This window comes from Saccopteryx leptura, chromosome 4, assembly GCF_036850995.1.
Source record: "Saccopteryx leptura isolate mSacLep1 chromosome 4, mSacLep1_pri_phased_curated, whole genome shotgun sequence".
Classification (NCBI taxonomy): Eukaryota; Metazoa; Chordata; class Mammalia; order Chiroptera; family Emballonuridae; genus Saccopteryx; species Saccopteryx leptura.
The window spans coordinates 46,577,196-46,591,592 of NC_089506.1; the positions used below are offsets into that span (position 1 = coordinate 46,577,196).

General features: G+C 36.9%; 1 protein-coding gene and 1 pseudogene across 1 annotated transcript in view; one reads left to right on the plus strand and one right to left on the minus strand.

Annotated features, from left to right (window-relative positions):
• Positions 1 to 7,853, minus strand: part of LOC136403258 (dnaJ homolog subfamily A member 1-like) — a 194,543-nt pseudogene extending 186,690 nt beyond the window's left edge.
• Positions 1 to 14,397, plus strand: part of FGF14 (fibroblast growth factor 14) — a 769,918-nt gene that overhangs the window by 194,739 nt on the left and 560,782 nt on the right. The gene's annotated exons all lie outside the window — the stretch shown is intronic.

Genomic DNA, 14,397 nt, shown 5'->3' on the forward strand with positions numbered 1-14,397 from the left:
CTCTGTGAATAAAACTATTTCAAGTTATTTGAGCAGATACCCAGAAGAGGGGTTGCTAGGTCATGGTTACTTCTATTCTTACTTTTTGGAGAAACCTTGTTTGTCTGTTTTTCTGCCAATACCATGCTGTTTTGATTATCATCACTTTGTAGTATAATTTGTAGTATAAAAGCTAGAGGTGTCAAGCATGTGACACCTCTCACTTTGTTCTTTTTTTTTCAAGATTGCTTTGGTGAATTGGGGTCTTTTCTGGGTCCATAAAATATAATTTTTTTTGTTCTATTTTAAAAAAAGTCATTGGGATTTTGATGGAGATTGCATTAAATCTGTATATTTCTTTGGATAATATGAACGTTAAAACTAAGTTTATTCTTCCACAATGCAATAAGCAGATCATATGGCATAGAAATGTGCACTTGAATCCTATATCATCTTATTAATCAATGTCACTCCAATAAATTTAATTTAAAAAGAGAGAGAGGGATGAGAAAGAAGTCAGTGAAGGAGAGATCAAATTTAGTATCAAATTTTTGAGAATGTAATTTTTATATTAATCAAAGATGTATTTTAGCCTTTTAAAAAATACTCTTAAGGATGGAAGAGGAAGCTTTATATTTTAATATTTAGCTTACATAGGACAGAGGTATGCTATGGTTAGAAGGCAGTAGAGCAGAGCTGTCAATAGCAAACTAAAACCTGAGACAAAAATCGCAGTTCTAGCACATATTTATTGTGTGGTCATGGGAGGTTTTTTTCTCTAAGTCTTAGTTTTGTTATCTGTAAGATGGGAGTTATAATAACTAAATTACTGGGTTAATTTAAGGATGAAACTGGATATTAGCAAAAACTTAGCAGAGGCCTGGTACAGAGAAAAAAATCAATCAATATAGATATTGTTAGGTTATTAAATATGACGGATGGATTAATGGATAGATATATAACTATAATTCCAGAAAATAGACATTAAGTATTAATTAATCAATACTAGTCTTACCTTTCTTTAATCACACACATCATTCAATAAATATCCCTGAGTAAATTTAACCATTGTCAGTGTCAGGGTAGAAAGGAAGATATTTAGATTGAGTGGCTTACAATTCTATTTGCTTTACCTTTACCATTTCCGAAGTGGTGCTCCTGCCATATGGATCAGAATCTTAATTTTTAAGCTCCCGTTGAACAAGTAGAAAAGACATTTATGTTGGTAAAGAATTAAAACCATCTAGCATACCTGAGGATAAATATAGTAGAATGAAGTTAGCATCATTCATTTCCAGTGAAAACAAATCTTTGAAATAGGAAAAAGTGCCATGAGGAAGCAGCAAAAAAGCATGTTTACATTTTTCAGTTAGTAAATGTGGAAACAAGTGCCAGTCACATAAACGCTCAATAAGACAAGCTGGCTGTGACTCAATGAGCAACGGAGAGTGTCATATGCAAAGTTTCTCCTGTGAACATATTTTGAATGAAGAAACCTGAAAGTGTCTGTGAATCAAAACATGTGGTGCGTGTTGTACATGATGTAAAACAAAGGCAGGCAGTTGACGTGGCTCAGCTGCCAGATGGTATGTGTGCTTGAGTGAATGGCACCCCAGGGGGAAAAGCACCCACCTGTGTTACTCTGAGAACACGAGGGCAGAATCCTAGATTCTCACATCCCTTTCATTGATGAATCTTATTTTTCTTTCACTTTTACTTTCCTATTACAGTTTACATTCAACATGGTTTTGTTTTATTTTCAGGTGTGCAACACAGTGGTTAGAAACCATGTACTTTGCAAAGTGTTCTTCAGGTATTTCAGGTCCCCAGCCCCTGATATTATCCATAGTTATTACAGTACTGTTGATGACATTCCCTGTGCTGTACGTTACATCCCCAAGACTGTTCTGTAACTACCAGCTTCACCATTTTCACCCCCAACCCCACTCCCCTCTGACATCCATCCATCTGCTTTTTGTATCTAGGCTCTTATTTTATTTTTAATACTGAAGGTTTCTATATTACTTGCATCTATTATTCTAGGTTGGAATAAGGTGCTTTGGGAAGGTAGAATATAAATAATTTATAAATACTCAAGACTTAGTAAAACTTTTGAGTAAGAAGCAGACATATGACTGACATCAGAAAGATTTGTGTCCTCTAGACTGCTATTTATGGTGGCACAAATTTATGATTGTGTGTGCCAGAAATTAATGCATGTCAGACATTGTGATAGTTATTGGGATGGTGAGGCAGGAGAGACAAAACTTGTATTATTTCTGCCCACAAAGAGATTGCAAGGTAGTAGAGGAATACACAGTATGAAGATACAATAAATAGCAAACACCTCAAATCTATGTGACTAGTTTTGGCTGGAAGAGAGGTTTACTGAAACTAGACATTTGAGCAGTCCATTGAGGAATGTCTAGGGAAGCTCTCCCCTTGCAGATAGGTAGATAAACATCTTTATCTGCGACATTTGCCTCAAGAGGTTGGTCATAAATTATAGATTCTGTAACCAAACAAATGCTGACCTGTAAGAAAGAAATTATAAACTTTTTTGGAATCAGTGTTTTAATCAGTAATTTACCTCTGTCTTCAGTGTATACACAGAGAAACTAATATCATCTAGTTAGAGGTAATTCAAAAAGTACAAAATGAAAGAGAATTCTAAATCAGCTAACATTAATGCAGGTTTAGAACATGAAAGAAATCTTTAATTTTGAACTGACAAAGGGGTATGGTGTTTGAATTAACAGAGCATTGTTTCCTCTGGAGATTATAAAATAAAGGAAAGTAAAATAGTGATTTGACAGCGTTTGAAATGATTAGCTGGTTCAGGGTGCCCACATGTCTGATCTATCCTTTAATGAGTATATAGTTAAAAATGTAGGTAGCAGTTATGTATCGAAAAAGGTAACATTAAACATGGATATTGAAGTATTGGGGATGTATGGGAAATGCAGGGTTGAAGAAAGATGCTTCATGGTTGAAGGGCTTCTCCATGGGCTGGGTAAGCCTTTCTGAGTCAAGAGGGAAGGCATGTTGAGTCATTGGAAAATGGACTGTTGTGGAAGAGCTGTTACATTTAGAAGGACTTCTTTGTCCTCAGGAAGGTAAGAGCCAGATCTTCTGCTGGCAATTGGGGGATGAATTAAGACTTGGGCACAGGAAGAGAATTAAAACATTTTTGTGAAGAAATGGAATCAAGGAGAGAGAGGGGGTGGGAGGAGGGGAGGGGCACAAAGAAAGAAAATTTGACTTTGGGTGAGGGGTATGCAACATAATCAAATGTCAAAATAATCTGGAGATGTTTTCTCAGAACATATGTACCCTGATTTATCAATGTCACTGCATTAAAATCAATAAAAATAAGATAAAAAAATGGAATCAATAAGAAAGTAAAATATTTGCCACTCAGCATTAAGGACCAAATTGGGGTGGGGTAGAGGAGAGTATAGAAGAGATAAATGGTGATGGATGGAGACAAATTGGGGTGGGGTGAACATATAATATGGTATTAAGAAATGTGTTGTAGAATTGGACCCCTGAATAATGCCTGTATAATTAATTATGTTAACCAGTGCCATCCCAATAAATTCATTTTAAAAAGAGCACTAACTTAAATGAAAATGGTTTAAAGAGATTTTAATTTTTTTAATGGACATCAGGAGAGTGGGAAGCAATGGAATCTATAAATGATCAATTATTAGCAACTGGAGACATAGAACATAGAACATAGCACAAAAATTAGTCACGAGAATATGGAAAACCTGCCAAATTTGAGCTAAAACAGTTCATCTCTAAGGCATCTTTTAAGACAGCCATAATAATTGGTCAAATATTTACCCAAAGGGGTTAAACTATAGTGAATATTTGAATAGTTGTATAATGTCTTATATTTGATGATTAGACTCAGAGATGTGAAGCAGCTTATCTAATAATTTAAAATCTATTAGATATATTTAACACAAATTACAATCTGCAAATGCTGCTTTTAGCAGTATTTGGTGCTTTTAAGTTATTATTATTACTGTCTCAGTTTCAGTTGAAAAAGACTTTGAATGCTGCCTTCTCTTTGTTCTAGGACAACCTGTAAAAATGATAAATGGAATCCATTAATTCACCATAGCAACCAACAAGTTTCATATAATGTTGCATAAAAGAGTTAGTATCCTGATAACCCTCAACACAGTATAATTAAAATAATTTCTTATTTGGAAAGAAGAGATTCCATATAGAGATACCATCACAAGAGTGATTCCACAATAATATTTTTATAATACTAAAAGCCTTTAATCTGGAGTTTCTTTGCAAGCTGTCTGGTGTCTGTCAGTATGGTACAGGAGAGAGCATCTTTCAGTCTATAGAACTTTTGAATGCACTAATGCATGAGAACAGTTTTGGAGGTATATTTTTTATATTTCTTTCTTTCCTCTTATTGTTGATGGGGGAAAGTTATAAGATGAGTCTTAGTTCGATAACATTTTATTAGTTTCAGTTTGTTTATATATAAAAAGAAAAGCCATGTGAAAAAATCAAAGTGCTGTTTCAGAGACTGTGGAAACTCACCTCTCACTGTCCTAACAGCTGTAGATCAAAGCATGTTCTCATCATTATGGTATTCTATCATTTACAACAGAATGAAAAATAAAAAAATTAATGTAATATTTTCTAAAGTAGTACATTTTATATGTTTTGCTGGTGAACTATAGAAGAAAATGTAGGCTAGATGTGGATGGAGATTGAAACAGGATACATATGAATTATGACAGCAGATTAAAATGATAGGATAAAACTGGTGAAAAAGACAGGTAAAACTCTTTTGAAGGCATGGGCCATAACAGATGACTGTCAATGTGCAGAGAAAAAAAACAGAGTAAAATTACTATATCAAATTTAGATAAAAGTGGTTCTAACACAATTTTAAACAATTCTTCTTCAACAATATTTAACCTACAAAACTGGAAGGAGCATGTGCTCTGTTCCAGGGATAGCATTGAAAGTAGACTTAACTTGGAAGATATAAAAATGACTGATAAATCTGGTCCCTTTTGTATCTCCAGTAGCAATAACAGTTGTCACTCTTGCCTCAGCAAGCTCCCATCTCTATGTACTGCCCTCTTTCCCAGCCCGACACCTATCTCTGCATCTAGTCACTGACGGTGCTTACACTGAATCATAGACCACATCTTTTAGTGAAGTGGTCTTGCATACACCTTTACCATACCCATACTGAGTGTTGGTCCAGATATAAGTGCGTGGCATTAGCATTTTTCTAGGGTGGCTTTACTCTAGATAATTTGAAACCTATATTTGGAACTGTAGAAAATGAGGTTTTAAATAAAGTGGAAGCTAGCATATTCCAGGATAGTTTAACTGACCCAGATAGCACTTCAATAGATGATAAAAGATGTCTATTGAAAATTGATTTCTAAGTAGTTTCCTAAAATATGGTTTAAATCTATCTCCTTCATTTTATTCTAAGTAGGGTATTGGGTTGTGTTATTGGAGGACTTATACTTGGATCTTGGTATGTAATCAGTACTTTCTTTTTTTAGGGAGATAGAGATAGAGAGAGAGAGAGAGAGAGAGAGAGAGAGAGAGAGAGACAGGAAGGGAGAGAGATGAGAAACATCAACTCATAGTTGTGGCACTTTAGTTCATTGATTGCTGTCTCATATGTGCCTTGATGGGGTGAGGGTGGGAGGAGGGCTTCATCTGAGCCAATGACTCCTTGCTCAAGCCAGCAACCTAGGGTTCAAGTCAGTGTCCTTGGGCTTCAAGCCAGTGACCTTTGGGCTCAAGCCATTGACCATGGGGTCATGTCTATAATCCCATGCTCAAGCCAGTGACCTTGAGCTCAAGTCTGACCCTGTGCTCAAATTGGCGATCTCAGGGTTTCAAACCTGGGTCCTCAGAGTGTCAGGCCAATGTTCTATTCCCTGTGCCTCTGCCAGGTCAGGCTGTAATCAGTACCTTTAAAAGCACATATTTGATTCTGAATTTCAAGAAGGACATAGATTGGAGGAGTGTTGAAGAGAATAACTTGAGGTTCGTCTTGATCTAGAGACCACATAACACAAGGATTTCTCAAGGAAAACAGGACTTTTACTTTGGGGAAGAAATGTCCTGAATGAGACAAGACTGCTGACCTATATTTCAAAAGACAGGGGAATTGGGTTGTGGGGGTGGGGGTTGGGGTGGAGTGGAGTAAAGAGGGACAAATATATGCTGACAGAAAATGATTTGACTTTAAGTGATGGGTACACAACACAGTCAATGGTTCAAATGCTATAGAGATGTTTACCTCAAACCTATGTACTTTTATTGATCAATATTACCCCATTACATTTAATTTTATAAATAAAATTTAAAAAGAAAAAATCTGGGAAGAATAAATTATTTGTCCAAGACTATATGACTTAAGAGGGTCTGAGCTGAGACCAGCATACAGGTTTTAGCTTTGAGCTCTACTAGAAGTAGTCAAACAAGCTGTTTACCTTTCTCTTATTTCTTTTATATTTGAGTTTATTCTTTATTTAACTTTTAAAACACTACTATAGTTGAATATTAAAACAAAAACAAAAGCAAGCAGTGAGCATAGTATGATTATAGTCCTTCACTCATTCACTGACTACAGTATATAAAAGGGCAGCAGTGAGTGTTACTCACTGGCCCCAGTGAGATGTCTGACACTGACACCACCCCTAGGATGATGCTCCTCATCCTCATATGCTTCTCCATTGTAATGGCGCCGTCTCTCCTGATTTGGATCCAAGTCCACCAGTTCTACCTGGTCCACTTCACACTCTCTTCTACTTCATTCCTTTCAGGTAGGAGTTTTTCTAGCAAAGAAAGTTTATCAGGAGAGAGAAAGCCATTCTCAGGAAAGTTTACCTTAAATTTGATGGTTAAGTGACCCTTTTCATATGGTTTATGATAAAATGGCATGCCTTCATTTAGCGCACACTTGATATCTCCATGCTTGACAATCTGGCCTGGATGAGAGGTGATGGCTATGGTTCGGTTGTCAAGAGCAGATATTGGCTTTTGGAGGCCACACAGTACTTCAACCAGCTGTATGTCCATACACATGAAAAGGTCTTCCCCTCCTCGAGTGAAAACAGCATGGTCCTTTCGATCTAAAACAATGCTAATATCTCTTGGCTCCAGTCCTGGTTCTTGGGCTCCCTCACCATAAAATGTTATCTTCTGGCCATCTTTCATGCCTTTGTCAATATGAACTTCCAGGATCTTCTTCTCTCAAAGTATCTTTCTTCCATTGCAGCTTTTACATCTATCTTTAGGACTGATCTATTCCCCGCACTCCCTGGCACTCCATGCACACAGACTGAGTTTGCTGAACCATTCCAGGGCCTACCTGATGAATTCTTATTTGCATCCCAGGACCTCGGCAATTGGGACAGCACTCAACTGCTCCTTTCTTACCACCTCGACCTTCACATCTGTTACAAATAACTTTCTTTTGTAGAGCTAGTTTTCTTGTTGCACCATTATATAAATCTTCTAAGATTACTGACAGCTGATGCCCAGCATTTTTACCTCTCCTTTCTCTCTGCATCCTTCCTCCTCTTCCGGAAAACCTATCAAAGATGTGCATGGGGGAGCCTAAACATCACCTGCTCCACCTTCTTTAATTGCTTGTTCTCCTCCTTTGTCATATAATTCCCTTTTCTTTGCATCAGAGAGCATTTATAAGCTTGAGAAAGTTGCTTTAACTTCTCTCCTTCATTTGGATTCTTATCAGGGTGGTACTTCAAGGTGAGCTTCTTGTTAGCTTTCTTTAATTCTTCCTGTGTGGCATTGGGTTTTACTCCCAAAACATTATAGTAAGTGGTTTCTTTCACCATTTTTGGCAGGCGAGGCCGGTGTGGAGGAGCGGGAAAGAGCGTGTGGCTGAGTGCAGCTGGGAAAGCCACCGCTCCTCTGCCTCTCACTGAGCATTCTAGAAGGTTCCTCACCTTTCTCAATAAAAAGTTAGAACCAGGCCCTTGCAAGTTGGCTCAGTGCTAGAGTGTTGGCCTGGTGTTGGATGTCCTCGGTTTGATTCCTAGTTAGGGCACATGAGAGAAGCGACCATCTGCTTTTCCATTCTTCTCCATCCCCTTTCTCTCTCTCTCTCTCTCTCTCTCTCTCTCTTTCTCTCTCTCTCTTCCCTTCTGCAGCCATGGCTCGATTGGTTCACGTAAATGCACCCAGGTACTGAGGACAGCTCCGTGAAACATCTGCCTCAGGCACTAAAAATAGCTCACTTGTGAGCATGGTTCCAGATGGGCAAAGCATCAGCTGCCGACAGGGGTTGCTGGGTGGATCCCTGGTTGGGGCACATGCAGGAGTCTGTCTCTCTATCTCCCCTCCTCTCACTTGGAAAAGGAAGAAAAAACAATAGTTAGAACCAGAGGCAGGAAATGCAAGAAAAGTGCTTTTAGCTCAGAAAAGAATTTTCTGAAAACCAGGGCTGTTCTTCTGTGTAACAACCAGGGCTGTCTCAGGAAGTTAGGACTGCTGGAAATATGTAAGCTGGAGCTGGAAAACCATTGGTTAGAATTTCTGAAACTGTGCAGACAGCTTTTAAACAATTCTTTCTACTTTAGAAATTGTATACTTGATTGACCAAGTATTTGTTGACCATGTATATCAGACACTGTCCTAGTGCTCTAAAATGCAGTGCTAAATATAAACCCTGCTTAAAGATCTAACAAACTAATTGGAGGAAATGACATGTCTCAGACTGAGTATAATATGGTCTAAGTGGTATAATAACAGTGAAGACCTAGGGGGACCAAGGGTATAGCAGCTAATGAATTCGGCAAATATCACAGACCTGTCATGTTACTGATAAGCAATTTACTATGCTCTATGCTGAGATTGTAACTGAGCTCCATATTCCTGGCGACTTCTTGGTTATAGAGTAGGGAGGGTTTGAAAAGCTACAAATAAACTGTAATTGCACCAGTTTTTGTTGAGTACCAAAAGCTGTTTTTGCTTAAGATAAAGACAAACATTTCTGGCTGTTAGTCTTCTCTGAAACAGTGAGAAAAATTTCTACTGCCTACGCAATGAAGTGATTAGGATAGACAATTAGCCAACAGTTATTAAACACCAAATACATTCTAGTTAGTAGTGGCGATGTAAAAACAAAGGACAAACGTTTTACCTTCAAAAAACTTGTAGTCTAGTTGGGAAAGCCAGCAATGCTATGGGATAATTAAATAATAATTTAAAAATTCTTTATTACATCATAATTCTGCATTTGCAGTTGAATTTCCACTATGACAAACTTTCATCCCACCTCTTTGCAAATTATCTGCTGTTTCAAAGAATGTGTCATCACATTTTCTCTATAAGATATCATCCCCATCACCCCAGCACTCAATACATATTCTGAAAGTCCAAAATGGTCTTGCATAAGTTTTTGTGATAATGTAGTCTTTTTGACTCATGGTTGGATTTCATGTCCCTCCTTTTTAGATTCTCAACCCCTTGAGGACAAAGATCTAGGCTTTTCCCCTGGGATCCCATCAGTGCTAGGGTAGTGGTAGGCAACAGATTTAAAGTTCACCTGTTAACAAACTTACTTGTTCTCAGTATTCTTGAAAGAACTACTTTTTTATGAGTTTAATATTTCTCCTTTGTTTTTGGTGGGTTTGGGTTCATTTGGTGGGTTAGGTGATGGCACTTTCTGATTTATTTAATAAAATTTCCATCTGAAAAAAATTACTTTATCTCCAAATCTAGTTCTCTTATAATAATTGCCTCCATAATGCAATTTGCTTAAAATCACATGGCTGTTTTAGTAAAAAAATTTGTTGTTTAACTGTGCACTGCTAGAGTGTCTAGAATTAATTGGACATTGAAGACTAAGGACTCATAGAACAAAGTCTTTCACAGAATCAACTGTATGTCTGTTCTCCTTCTAGTATGATGAATGCTAATGCTGCCATAACCCATTTACAAAGTACTTTTAAACTGTCTTCACTTTTACAGTTGTTATCTCAACACCCATGTGCAGTGCATTTCTTTATTTTAGTGAGGTGGAGAGGAGTGTTGGGAAGATGAATGATTTGTACAAGATTATATGGCTTAAGAAGAGCTGAGCTGAGACAGGTGAACAAGTTTCTGCTTTGGGCTCCTTCTTACTCCATGCATAAACCATGTTGTCAACATGCATATTCTCATGCTGTGGAATGTGCACACACCATGAATTCAATAAGGAAACACATTAGTAAACGTTAGCTGTGAACATTGTGTGAAGTGCCCACTAGTGCCAAGTTACAGCAACCATCAAATGTGCTTTTGAAAAATATATATAAGACATGAAAAATTCTGATGTGTTTTAGAACAAGAACATGATAGAATGTTTTACACTTGTGCATTAGGCACAGAAGGCTAAAAAAGGAGGAATATACCAATGTATTAACCAAATTTAGTGACTTGAATGTATGTTGGTAATTATTATAAGTAAAAATACATTTAACATCTTGAAACTTTAGATATTTAACTGTATTCCTGAAATTTGTACATCTGTTTTTAGTAATGACTACATATAATATCTAATGTTGGATTTTATGTATAGATCTAGATTTTATACTGCTGCTAACTAAAAGTAAGATTTATTTAGAAATTGTTTTCTTCAGAATCTTTCAGGATTCTAAATTGTTTGTATAATGTCTTTATTTACCTTCTTTGTTTTTGTGATAGAGACAGAGAGAGAAAGACAGAGAGGGGGACAGATAAGAACAGACAGTCAGGAAGGGAGAGAGATGAGAAGCATCAGTTCTTTATTGTGGTACCTTAGTTGTTCATTGACTGCTTGCTCATATGTGCCTTGACTTTTGAACTATAGCAGAGCAAGTGAAACCTTGATCAAGCCAGCGATCTTGGGCTCAAGCCAGTGACCATAGGGTCATGTCTATGAGCCCATGCTCAAACCTGCAACCCTGAGCTCAAGATGGTGAGCCCATGCTCAAGCCAGTGTGGTTTCTAACCTGGGTCCTCTGCATCCCAGTTTGATGCTCTGTCCACTAAGCCACTACCTGGTCAGGCTATTTACCTTCTTAATAACAAGTGTAGTCATGTATTTTTGTTAAGAGAATTACTAAAATAACATTAAATTTAATTACTTCTCCTTAGGTAAAAACATCTGGGTCATATGACCTTAAAACAAATATTAAATATGAAGAAAATTTATAAATTTGATTTTTATTCAACTTTTAGATATTATGGAAGGTAAAGTAAAAACCCAGAAATAAAAGGTAACTTGCCAAAAGCTATGCATTTATTGTTTACATATGGTGATTTTTTGTATTAGTAGTATTTTTGACAAGGTTAAATTAAGATATAATGAAACTATAAAGTACAAGTATTGTTCCAGGATTAATTTTGGTACATAAATATTTCTTGAGAAGCTCTGAATGTGGTTGACCTAAATGGAAATCTTTTGCTTTTTAATGCCCATTATTGACTCTATTCTGATTATTATGTTTGAGATATTTATAGAATTTAGAGCTGTAAATTGTACATTGAGACTTGAGCTATAAATGGAAGGCATTTTAATGTAAATTTAAACAACTAAATATCACTCACCAAAATGGTAATCCAGCCTTATATTTCCAAGAAGTTAAAAAGTAAACATTATAGCCTGACCAGGTGCAGTGGATAGAGCATCAGACTGGGATGTAGACAACCTTGGTTTGAAACTCTGAGATCACTGGCATGAGTGTGGGCTCATCCAGCTTGAGCACAGGCTCACCAGTTTGAGCATGGGGTTGCTGGCTTGACCATAGGGTCATGTCTATGATCCCATGGTCACTAGCTTGAGCAAGTGATCACTTGCTCTGCTGTAGCACCCAATCAAGTCACACATGAGAAAGCAATCAATGAACCACCAAGGTGCTACAATGAAGAATTGATGCTTCTCATCTCTCTCTCTTCCTGTCTGTCACTATCTGTCCCTCTCTCTCTCTGTCTCTGTCACAAAAAATATACATTATAAATTCTTATTTGAAGCATATCATGTTTTCTTTCATAATTTAGAACATTATATATTTAAGTTCCAAATCAACCCCTAGAACAAGTTCAGAAGAGATAACTCTACAAATAATTTTAACAAGATTTGAAATGGAAGAACCTCACTTGACATAGAAACCTGGAAAAGAACGATTAGCATGGGATCCTAAGTTAAAAATTCCTGCTTCTGTTTCTGGGATACCCACTGCATGGAGGAAGCATCCTCAGGAGGGACTTATGGGGAATATGCCTCCAAGTAAATAAGCAACGGGAAGATTGCCCAGGTGCTGAGAATGAATGATCTATAAAGCAACATTGAACAAAAGAACAGTAGAGAAAAATGGTCTTTTATATAATCAGTATGCCTCTTTTGAAGCAAGGGAGAATTCAAAAAGAAAGAGAAACTGGAATATTATACAGGCATGAAAAATAATGATTCAATCATTTGAATCATTCAAGAATTTACTCTACTTAAACTATTTAAAAATTTTATTTTAAATTTATTAGGATGACATGGTTTACCAAATCATACAGGTTTCAAGTACGTAATTCAGTATATCACCTTTTACACACCACGTTGTTAACCCCCATCCCAAGCAAAGCCTTTCTCTGCCCTCAGTTCCTTCCTTTGCCTTCCTCCCCCTGTGTTCCCTGTGGCTATTGTCACCCTGTTGTCTGTATCTCTATTTATGTATACATGTCTCTTCGGCTGATCCCTTGGCCTTCTTTCATTCAGTTCCCTCATACCACTCCTCTCTGATAGGTGTCCATGCCTCTGTTTCTTTTTTGTTCCTCAGTTTATTGTGTTCATTAGATTTCACATATAAGTGAGCTCATATGGTATTTGTCTTTCTATGCCTGGTTTATTGAGTTTACTCTTAATTGGAAAGATCAATTTATTATCTTAGGCTTATAAAATAAAGATAAACATGCTACATGTTTATATTTCTGCATACTTATATATACACATATATATTTATAATGTCACTATATTATTTTATAAATAAGCATAAAGGCATGGATGAAAACACACCAAAATCGTTCTACTGGATGGAGCGAAGGAGTTAATTTGTGTTATGGATGCCAGGGGAAAAAGAAAGATTAGGTTGAAGGCCATTAGCACTGCAGCTTACTTTGATGTCTTTTTAGAAATAAGTGTAAGCTCTGAGTTATGGGATTTTTTTCGTAATGCATACTATTTCCTTCCCTTTCAATTTTCTTGCACTACACAGAAGATTCTAGGGTCTTTAAAATTCAACTGGGAATTATACATATTCCAGTTACAATTTCCAAACCAAACATTGCACTCTAACCTCTAATTCTAATTCACATACTCAATTCATGTGAATTCATATTCTAATTCATATTCTCCACCAGGCACTTCAGGTCAAGCTTGGGCTTGACGGCCCTCTTGTCCCTTGGTCAAGGTCCATACTGATGTGGCCAGAGCTCTGGATCTGTTATACTTGCTGAACAAATCAGATGAAAAGAAAACCCTGTTTTGTGGTCTGTGTTTTTTATCCCAGCCGAGCTCTGGCATTGAGGAGAAAAATGGGGGTTTGATGAAAGATCTCACTTCAAGATGGGATTGATTTCTTCCAGGAATCAATACTGCATTTGCAGAGTTGGGCAAAGCTGGAGTTGACAAAGGTCCAAAAGCCAATTGCACTGCTAAAAAATGTGATACATGAATGTTAGAAAGAACTCTCTCTTGAAACAGGATCAGAATTTTGCTACCAACAAGAATTTTCTAAACCATGTTGAGTGCTAATTTTTAGACATTATTTTTATTCTGTTGTATTGACTTGCTCTTCATAATCCTGATTGGGTTAGGTTGGTCCTCAAGGTTTTCACAGCTTTCTCTAGTGGGCATGCTTCTCCATCCCACCAGCCACAGATCGCTAGCTATGGCACACCATCTGAGGCTGTCCCAACAGGTAAGGCTTGGAAGAACTTGAATTTGTTGGGGCTGGTTGCGTGTTGTTTTCTCTGTGGAGCTGTGTAAGAAAGGGGGGTAACTTTTGATTTACTTGTGAATTATCATTACTTTTATAAATCAGTATTTTCTTTCCCTGATTTTTATGTTTGCCACTATTCCAGGAACTTAAATTCTCATTTCACCAAACTGACTTGGTTTTTATATGCTACTTGACAATTTGATGAAATGTTATCACCTCTAATGTCTACTTATCTCATTTTAAGTAAATATTTTCCAAAACAAACAAACAAAAAATTTGTGGCTTGTAATAAACTGAGGTATTCTCTGCACAATTGATGTAACACTGATGTTGGGCTTGGAAATTTCTGTAAAGGACTCCTGTTTTCTCTGGAACAAAAATATTCTGCTACAAAGGTTTGAATAGTCCTTTCTTTTCCCTTCCTGGA